The 7,810-nt window shown below is 39.0% G+C and overlaps 1 pseudogene; it reads left to right on the top strand.

The window, feature by feature from the left end:
- The first annotated feature begins 514 nt into the window (after positions 1 to 514).
- On the top strand, positions 515 to 7,569 carry LOC101142008 (S-adenosylmethionine decarboxylase proenzyme-like; annotated as a pseudogene).
- Positions 7,570 to 7,810: the final 241 nt, after the last annotated feature.

The following is a 7,810-nucleotide window of genomic DNA, read 5'->3' as shown; positions in this document are numbered from 1 at the left end:
TTTTTCTGTAAAATAAGCCAAGCATGTCTATGGCACATAAAAAGTACCATTTCTTCGTTTCCCATAATATCATGTAGCAAATTGCATAAGAACACGGACTGGAGTTAGACTCCCTGTGTAACCTTACTCTGACAGGTCCCTTCAACTCCTCTGTGCCTCAGTTTCCTCTCTGGTAAAAATGTGCCCATCTCTTGGGCTTGCTATGAGGACAAATTCGTGCACACATTTAAAGTGCTTCGAACAGTGCCTGGCAGCTAGTAAGCATTCCAGAAACGCTTGCCTTTATTGTTGTTCTTGCTGCCATTAATGTGATGAGCCCTAGGAAAGAGTGTATGTTGCTACATTTAGAAAACAAAGAGAAATTGGTTGTCTAAGGTGGAAGAAGTAAGTAAGTCAGTTATCAAAAAAATAAATAAAAGTGTTTCTTTAATTAATTCAAAAAGTTGGAAAAGGGAATAGACCTTGGCCAGTCAATGGAACAGGAATCCATAGTTAGATGCCCTCCAGGAATCACATGGACAACAATAAACATTTCACAATATTACCTCATTTTGTACTTAAGGCTGCAAGTGTCTTCTGCTATGCTGATAGCAGGAAACTCAGCTTCAACCAGGAGAAAGGGTTTAATTCATTTCAGAGCTGTAGCCAACCCAGGCGGGTACTTCAGATGCAGCGCACCGTGCCACGGTCACCAGACGTCCATGTGGCTGTGTCCAGCCAATGGCCTAATGTGTGCCATGATCCAGTGAGATCAGGAATGCTTGCAGCGACTTTCCTTCTCAATGCAGCCCCTTTTACCTTTATTAGGAGGACTCAGCACCTTCTTAGACACGGCTCAGATTCAGGGCCCAGATCTGCCACAGCTCAACCTCAGATATCCCTTTTGATGACTGACATTGTTCATGGCCCAGGGATATGCTTCTCAACATCTTTGTCTAATGTCCTTGAAACAGTAAATGACTGCATCTGAATGCTATGGAAATTCTGGGGTTGCATCCCTGTTGTCAGCACAGACAAAAGCACTACTCCAGAGTATAGGGAAAATTTAAGTGGTGAGATCTTTTGGGAGACAGAAAAGCTAAGTTAATTAATTTGCCAAATCCTTCTATTCTTTTCCATTAATTGATTGATTGATTTTTTTTGATACAGGGTCTCACTCTGTTGCCTAGACTGGAGTGCAGTGGCCTGATCTTGGCTCAGTGTAACCTCTACCTCCCAGGCTCAAGCAGTTCTCCTGCCTCAGCCTCCCGAGTGGCTGGGATTACAGGTGCCCACCAACATGCCCAGCTAATTTTTTTATTTTTAGTAGAGACAGGGTTTCACTATGTTGGCCAGGCTGGTCTTGAACTCCTGACCTCAAATGATCCACCCACCTTGGCCTCCCAAAGTGCTGGGATTACAGGCATGAGCCACGGCACCCGGCCCAATCCTTCTATTCTTGTACAACAAAATACTGTTTCTCAGTGTTGCCCAGCATTGATTTCCTGCTTCTCCTCCTGTTTGTGGTTCTGCAGGTACTTGGGAATTAGCAAGGTCTTTTCAGTAGTTGCACATAGTAGCTAAGAGACATTTTGCTATGTTAAACAATCATATTATTTTAAATTTATATATAGATCTAGAGGTTGCTTGAGTGATACCAATGCTTTATGTTGGCAACTAGATAGATATTGAAAGCTAGAACCGTGAATGGTTTTATTAAAACACTTAATAAGTTTAAAATGTTAATACATTAAGTTTTATTTTAAAAGTTGATATTTATTAATCATAATTTCTATGTAAACAACTTTTATTATACATTTTGATTTCTTGTAACACAATTTCTATTTTTTCTCTTAGTTTTAATAGAAAACTAACTATTTTGGAAGAAAGATAACAATAAAAAATAAATATTTAAATTTTTCAATTTTAGTATTTATTTAAATTTGCTCTTAGATAAAATATATTTATATTTTGTATATATTGCATACAATTACATTTTTAATTCTTTGGTTTATTCTTAACCATAGAACAAACTATGTGGAAGTCTTTATTATAACAACATTATTGGTGTCTTTGCCGAAGTGAAGGCAAGAAAAACAAATATGGAGTATATACACAATACCTCAAGAACTATGTGTGTCTTTACAGTTCATCCAAACATGGCCAACCTGTTCACAGGACACCAAGACATCCATGATAATAATTAAAGTCTATTTTCTTTGATATTTCTTTTGATATTTTAGAAGATAATTTTTAGTCATCTAAAAACCATAGCTTTGCACATCTTCTTTTATTGTGTCTTTATGAATGTGTATTTCTTATGGTAGGAGGCCAGTACAGTTGATTCTTGTTATTTGTGGTAGTTGCATCCTATAAAATCACAGGGAGCACTGAATTATCAAATACTGAACAATTGCCATGGGGAAATGCATGGTTAGGTTCCTGGTCACAGCAATTTTATCAACTGATGAGTACATAAACTGTTCCCGTTCAAAGACATCTTATTTAACATATATTGTTGATTTCATTAATGTGTAACTCAGGGCTAACAGCACTATCACTCGTGTCTGAGCGATGCCCATTGTATGTTCTCCATAATGCTCATCACAGCCTCCCTGCAGTTAGGGGCACTGTATGGCAGCGATCCCCTACCTTTTTGGCACCAGGGACTGGTTTAATGGAAGACAATTTTTTCACAGACCTGGGGGTAGGGAATGGTTTCAGGATGATTCAAGCACATTACATTTATTGTGCACTTTATTTCTATTATAATTACATTGAAATAGATAATGAAATAATTATATAACTCATCATAACGTAGAATCAGTAGGAGCCATGAGCTTGTTTTCCTGCAACTAGACAGTCCCATCTGGGAGTGATGGGAGACAGTGACAGATCATCAGGCATTAGATTCTCATAAGGAGCACACAACCTACATCCCTCACATGTGCAGTTCACCATAGGGTTTGTTTTCCTATAAGACTCTAATGCCACCACTGATCTGACAGGAGGCAGAGTTCAGGCAGTAATGCGAGTGATGGGGAGTGACTGTAAGTACAGATGAGGCTCCGCTGACTCACTGGCCACTCACTGCCTGCTGTGAGGCCCAGTTCCTAATGGGCGATCGACCAGTACCCTGCTGTCTGGCACTTCAGCATGACACTTGGGGCCATTCTAAACAGCAAAACTACCAACAAAAAGCACTAAAACTTGAAACACGTGACACTAAATAGACCATAAAAAGGACACACATTTACCAGATAAGAGCTGAAAGGAGGAGGCAGAGCTTCGCCTTGTTCATTTCAGCTGGGAACATGCGCATTGGCAGCTCAAAATTTTTGCCTTCCTTTACAGTCTGTGAATGTCCACAACAGTGACTCAAGAGCTGATTTTGGGACTCCAAATGAATTTTAGCTAGTAGGCAAATTAGCAAATACAGAATGTGAGAATAATGCAAATCAACTGTACATATTTTATATAATAGTGTGTTAACTTGATTTATACTTTTAAATACTTAGTCATATGGTATGTGAACTTCTGTTTGTATTCTTAGGCCCTACAAATGTGAGGAATGGGACTGGAACACAACATTTGTTGCTGAAGTTACATATTTTGGTATGTTTGATAAATTTAGGTAAATATCATAAGAGAGATAATTCGTTTTAGAATAGAATTTTTTAAAGACTAATTTAAATGCTAACGAAAATCTGCTGCAGCCAATATTCTAACAGAAAAAGTTAAAAAGATCCAAAAGTGTACTGTGCTGTTTTTCTAAGTGTATCATAAATTTTAATATTAAATGAATGTGTCTCCTAATAGTAGTAAAATAAGAAAGAGTGTTGTACTCAAAGCAGGGTGACACACATTAATTGTTGCATTTCAGGCAGCTGTAAGCAGTTTTGTGCCACTGAAAGAGAGAAAAATGATTCTGGTTGTGTGGAACAGACACAAGGGATTAGGCAAAGGATAACTCAAACCAGGCAACTTCTTTTTTTTTTTTTCTCTTTGCATTTTTTAATTTTAATTTTTATTTTTTTAATTTTTTTATTATACTTTAAGTTCTAGGATACATGCGCACAATGTGCAGGTCTGTTACATATGTATACATGTGCTATGTTGGTGTGCTGCACCCATTAACTCGTCATTTACATTAGGTATATCTCCTAGTGCTATCCCTCCCCCCTCCCCCCACCCCACAACAGGCCCTGGTGTGTGATGTTCCCCTTCCTGTATTTAAGTGTTCTCATTGTTCAATTCCCACCTATGAGTGAGAACATGCGGTGTTTGGTTTTTTGTCCTTGTGATAGTTTGCTGAATGAATGATGGTTTCCAGCTTCATCCATGTCCCTACAAAGGACATGAACTCATCATTTTTTACGGCTGCATAGTATTCTATGGTGTATATGTGCCACATTTTCTTAATCCAGTCCATCATTGATGGACATTTGGGTTGGTTCCAAGTCTTTGCTATTGTGAATAGTGCCACAATAAACATACACGTGCATGTGTCTTTATAGCAGCATGATTTATAATCCTTTGGGTATATACCCAGTAATGGGATGGCTGGGTCAAATGGTATTTCTAGTTCTAGATCCCTGAGGAATCACCACACTGTCTTCCACAATGGTTGAACTAGTTTATAGTCCCACCAACAGTGTAAAAATGTTCCTATTTAGGAACTGTCTCCAAAGCTGGCCCTGGAGAGCCCCAATTTCTCAGATGATAGCAATGAAGAAAGGGGGTTGTAAGTCAGCTAGCTGTAGTTTAGAGACTAGAGGTTGTCAGAACCATGGTAACCAATGGATTGTTTGTGTGAGGCAGGGTCGGGGAGTAGATCAGTAGAGAAACAGATAGTGTGCATAGGTTGATGACTGGACAGATTTTTTTTTTAAGTCACCTCTAGTCCTATTTGTTTATCTTTACTTTTGTTGCCTGTGCTTTTGGTGTCATACCCAAGAAATGTTTCTGTGTATCAAAGGAAACAATCAGTAGAGTGGAAAGGCAACCTATGGAACGGAGAAAATATTTGCAGATTACATAGTGGATAACGGTTTAATATTCAGAATCTATAAAGAACTCTTACAACTCAACAACAAAAAATCCAAATGAGCAAAGGATTTGAATAGACATTTCTCCAAAGAAAATATACAAATAGACAACAAACATATAAAAAGATGTTCAGTATCACCAATCATTAGAGAATGCAAATCAAAACCACAATGAGATATTGCTTCATATCCATCAGGATCACTACCATAATAAAAAACACACACATAGAAGATAACAAGTGTTGGTGAGAATATGGGGAAATTGGAAATTTTCTGCACTGTTGGTGGGAAAATAAATGGTGCAGCTGCCATTTAAAACGCTATGGAGATTCCTCAGAAAATTAAAAATAGAACTACTATATGATTTGGCATTTCAATTTCTGGGCAAATATCCAAAAGAACTGAAAGCAGAATATTGAAGAAATATTTGCACACCCATGTTCAGAGCACCATTATTCACAATAGCCAAAGTTGGGAACAACCCAAATGTCCATTGCCTGATGAAGGGATAAATAAGAGATGTTCTATACCTACAATGGAATATTATTCAGCCTTAAAAGAGAAGGGAATCTTGTCACATGCTACATTATGGATAAATCTTGAAGACATATGGTAAGTGAAATAGGCTAGTTGCAAAAAGACAAATATTGTATACTCCCATTTATATTAAATATTTAAGGTAGTCAAATTCACAGAAACAGAAAATACAATGGTGGTTGACAGGGGCTGGGAGGAGAGAGAAATGGGGAATTGTTCAATAGGTATAAAGTATCAGTTTTGCAAGATAAAAATGTTCTGGAGATCAGTTTCACAGCAATGTGAATACCCTTAACACTACTAAACTGGATGCTTAAACATGGCTCAGATGGGCTTACATAAAATGTCCAGAAACATTAGCTAGTGCTTATTCTACTCTCTCTAATGGGAAAGCAGTGGATTACCAGAGACTAAACTGTATCTGCCTCTATTTCGGAGAGACTCACATTCAACTCTGGCTCACAAAAAGCTGGGAAAAGTTCATGAGTCCTTTTTTTTTTTTTAAATTAACATAAAACTATAGCAAAACAAAAAGCAATCTGAACTGTAGTAACACAGCTGAAACCATCAGCAATGGCAGGAGAGGAGGTTTAATTTAGTTGATTTTCTGTGGCTGTTGGTTTGTTCACTGGGAGCTGCACGTTTTTCCTAAGGGACCGAGAAGCTGCTAGAAGTCTGGTTCTCCTGGAAACAACTCAATGCAAACCAAGGATCTGGGGCGTTTCATACCATTCTGAGATCTGAATGGGGGCATACCTTTTTGTTTGTTTGTTTAGGAAGAAAGTCTTGCTCTGTCACCCAGGCTGGAGTGCAGTGGCCCAATCATAGCTCACTGCAGCCTCGAACTCCTGGACTCAAGTGTTCCTGCCGCCTCGACCTCTCAAAGTGCTGACATTACAGGCCTGAGCCACCGTGCCCGGTCGAGACATTTCATTTTGAAGACATGTTGTACCACCCTCTTGCCGAAAGCACTGGTTCTCCTTTTGAAGCTTGCTAGGGATTACAATGGATTTGACTCAATTCAAAGCTTCTTTTATTTTCCTAAGGATTTCATGAAGCCTTCTCACTAAAGGTACCTGGGATTTTCAGAAAGAAATTGAGTTCCTTAAAGCAATTTTTCCAAATGGAGCAGTGTATTATATGAGACGTATAAATTCTGACCGTTGGTACTTACATATTCCAGATTTCCCAGAGAGTCGGGTAGTAAGCCAGATCAAACCCTGGAAATGCTGATGAGAGAGTTTGACCTAGCAGTTAAGGGAAGATTCTTTCTCCATGAAAGACTGTGTCACTGCAGAGGATGTCACGTGGACTGGAATTGGTGCCCTGACACCAGGTTCTGTCATTGATGCCACACTGTTCAATCCTTGTGGGTAGTCGATGAAAGGAACGAAATCGGATAGCACTTATGGAACTATTCGCATCACTCCAGAACCAGAATTTTCATACATCAGCTTTCAAACAAACTTAAATCAGACCTCCAGTGATGACCTGATCAGGAAAGTTGTGGAAGTTCTCAAGCCAGGAAACTGATGACCACTTCGTTTTTTTAAGGTTTTTGATTTTTTTATGTTTTAGAGACAGAGTCTCGCTCTGTCACCCAGGCTGGAGTGCAGTGGCGTGATCTTGGCTCACTGCAACATCTGCCTCCGGGGTTCAAGCGATTCTCCTGCCTCAGCCTCCTGAGTAGCTGAGATTACAGGTGCGTGCCACCATACCCAGCTTGTTTTTTGTATTTTTAGTAGAGACAGAGTTTTGCTATGTTGGCCAGGCTGGTCTTGAACTCCTGACCTCAATTGATCTGCCTGCCTCGGCCTCCCAAAGTGTTGGGATTACAGGCGTGAGCCACCACGTCCAGCCCACTTTGTTAATCAGAGTTCTACACAGTGCTTTTTTGCCCCAGATGATTGAAGGTTTTAAGTGTCTTGATTGTCAGAGTGTTATGTTCAATGATTATAATTTTGTTTTTACCAGTTTTGTTAAGAAGCAGCAACAGTATCGTTGACTAAGAAAAATGAAGAAAAAATCACAAAAGGAGAACACTCATAGAAAGAGGTGGCTGCTTTTTAGATGTTGAAACCAGGGGCCATGCTTTCCATAACTACTACCTTGTAGTTTCAGAAACCCTAGATATAGTGAGAGTGTAATCATTTTTGAATTGTATGTGTTATTTTATCAAGGAGTTAGATATATTGCATGAATGCTCTCTTCTGCGTTTAGGTATTCTTTGCCATTCTTGCTGTGAA

This window comes from Gorilla gorilla, chromosome 5, assembly GCF_029281585.2.
Source record: "Gorilla gorilla gorilla isolate KB3781 chromosome 5, NHGRI_mGorGor1-v2.1_pri, whole genome shotgun sequence".
NCBI classification, from domain to species: Eukaryota; Metazoa; Chordata; class Mammalia; order Primates; family Hominidae; genus Gorilla; species Gorilla gorilla.
Note: the sequence above shows the minus strand (reverse complement) of the source record. Positions and strands in the feature narration are given on the sequence as shown.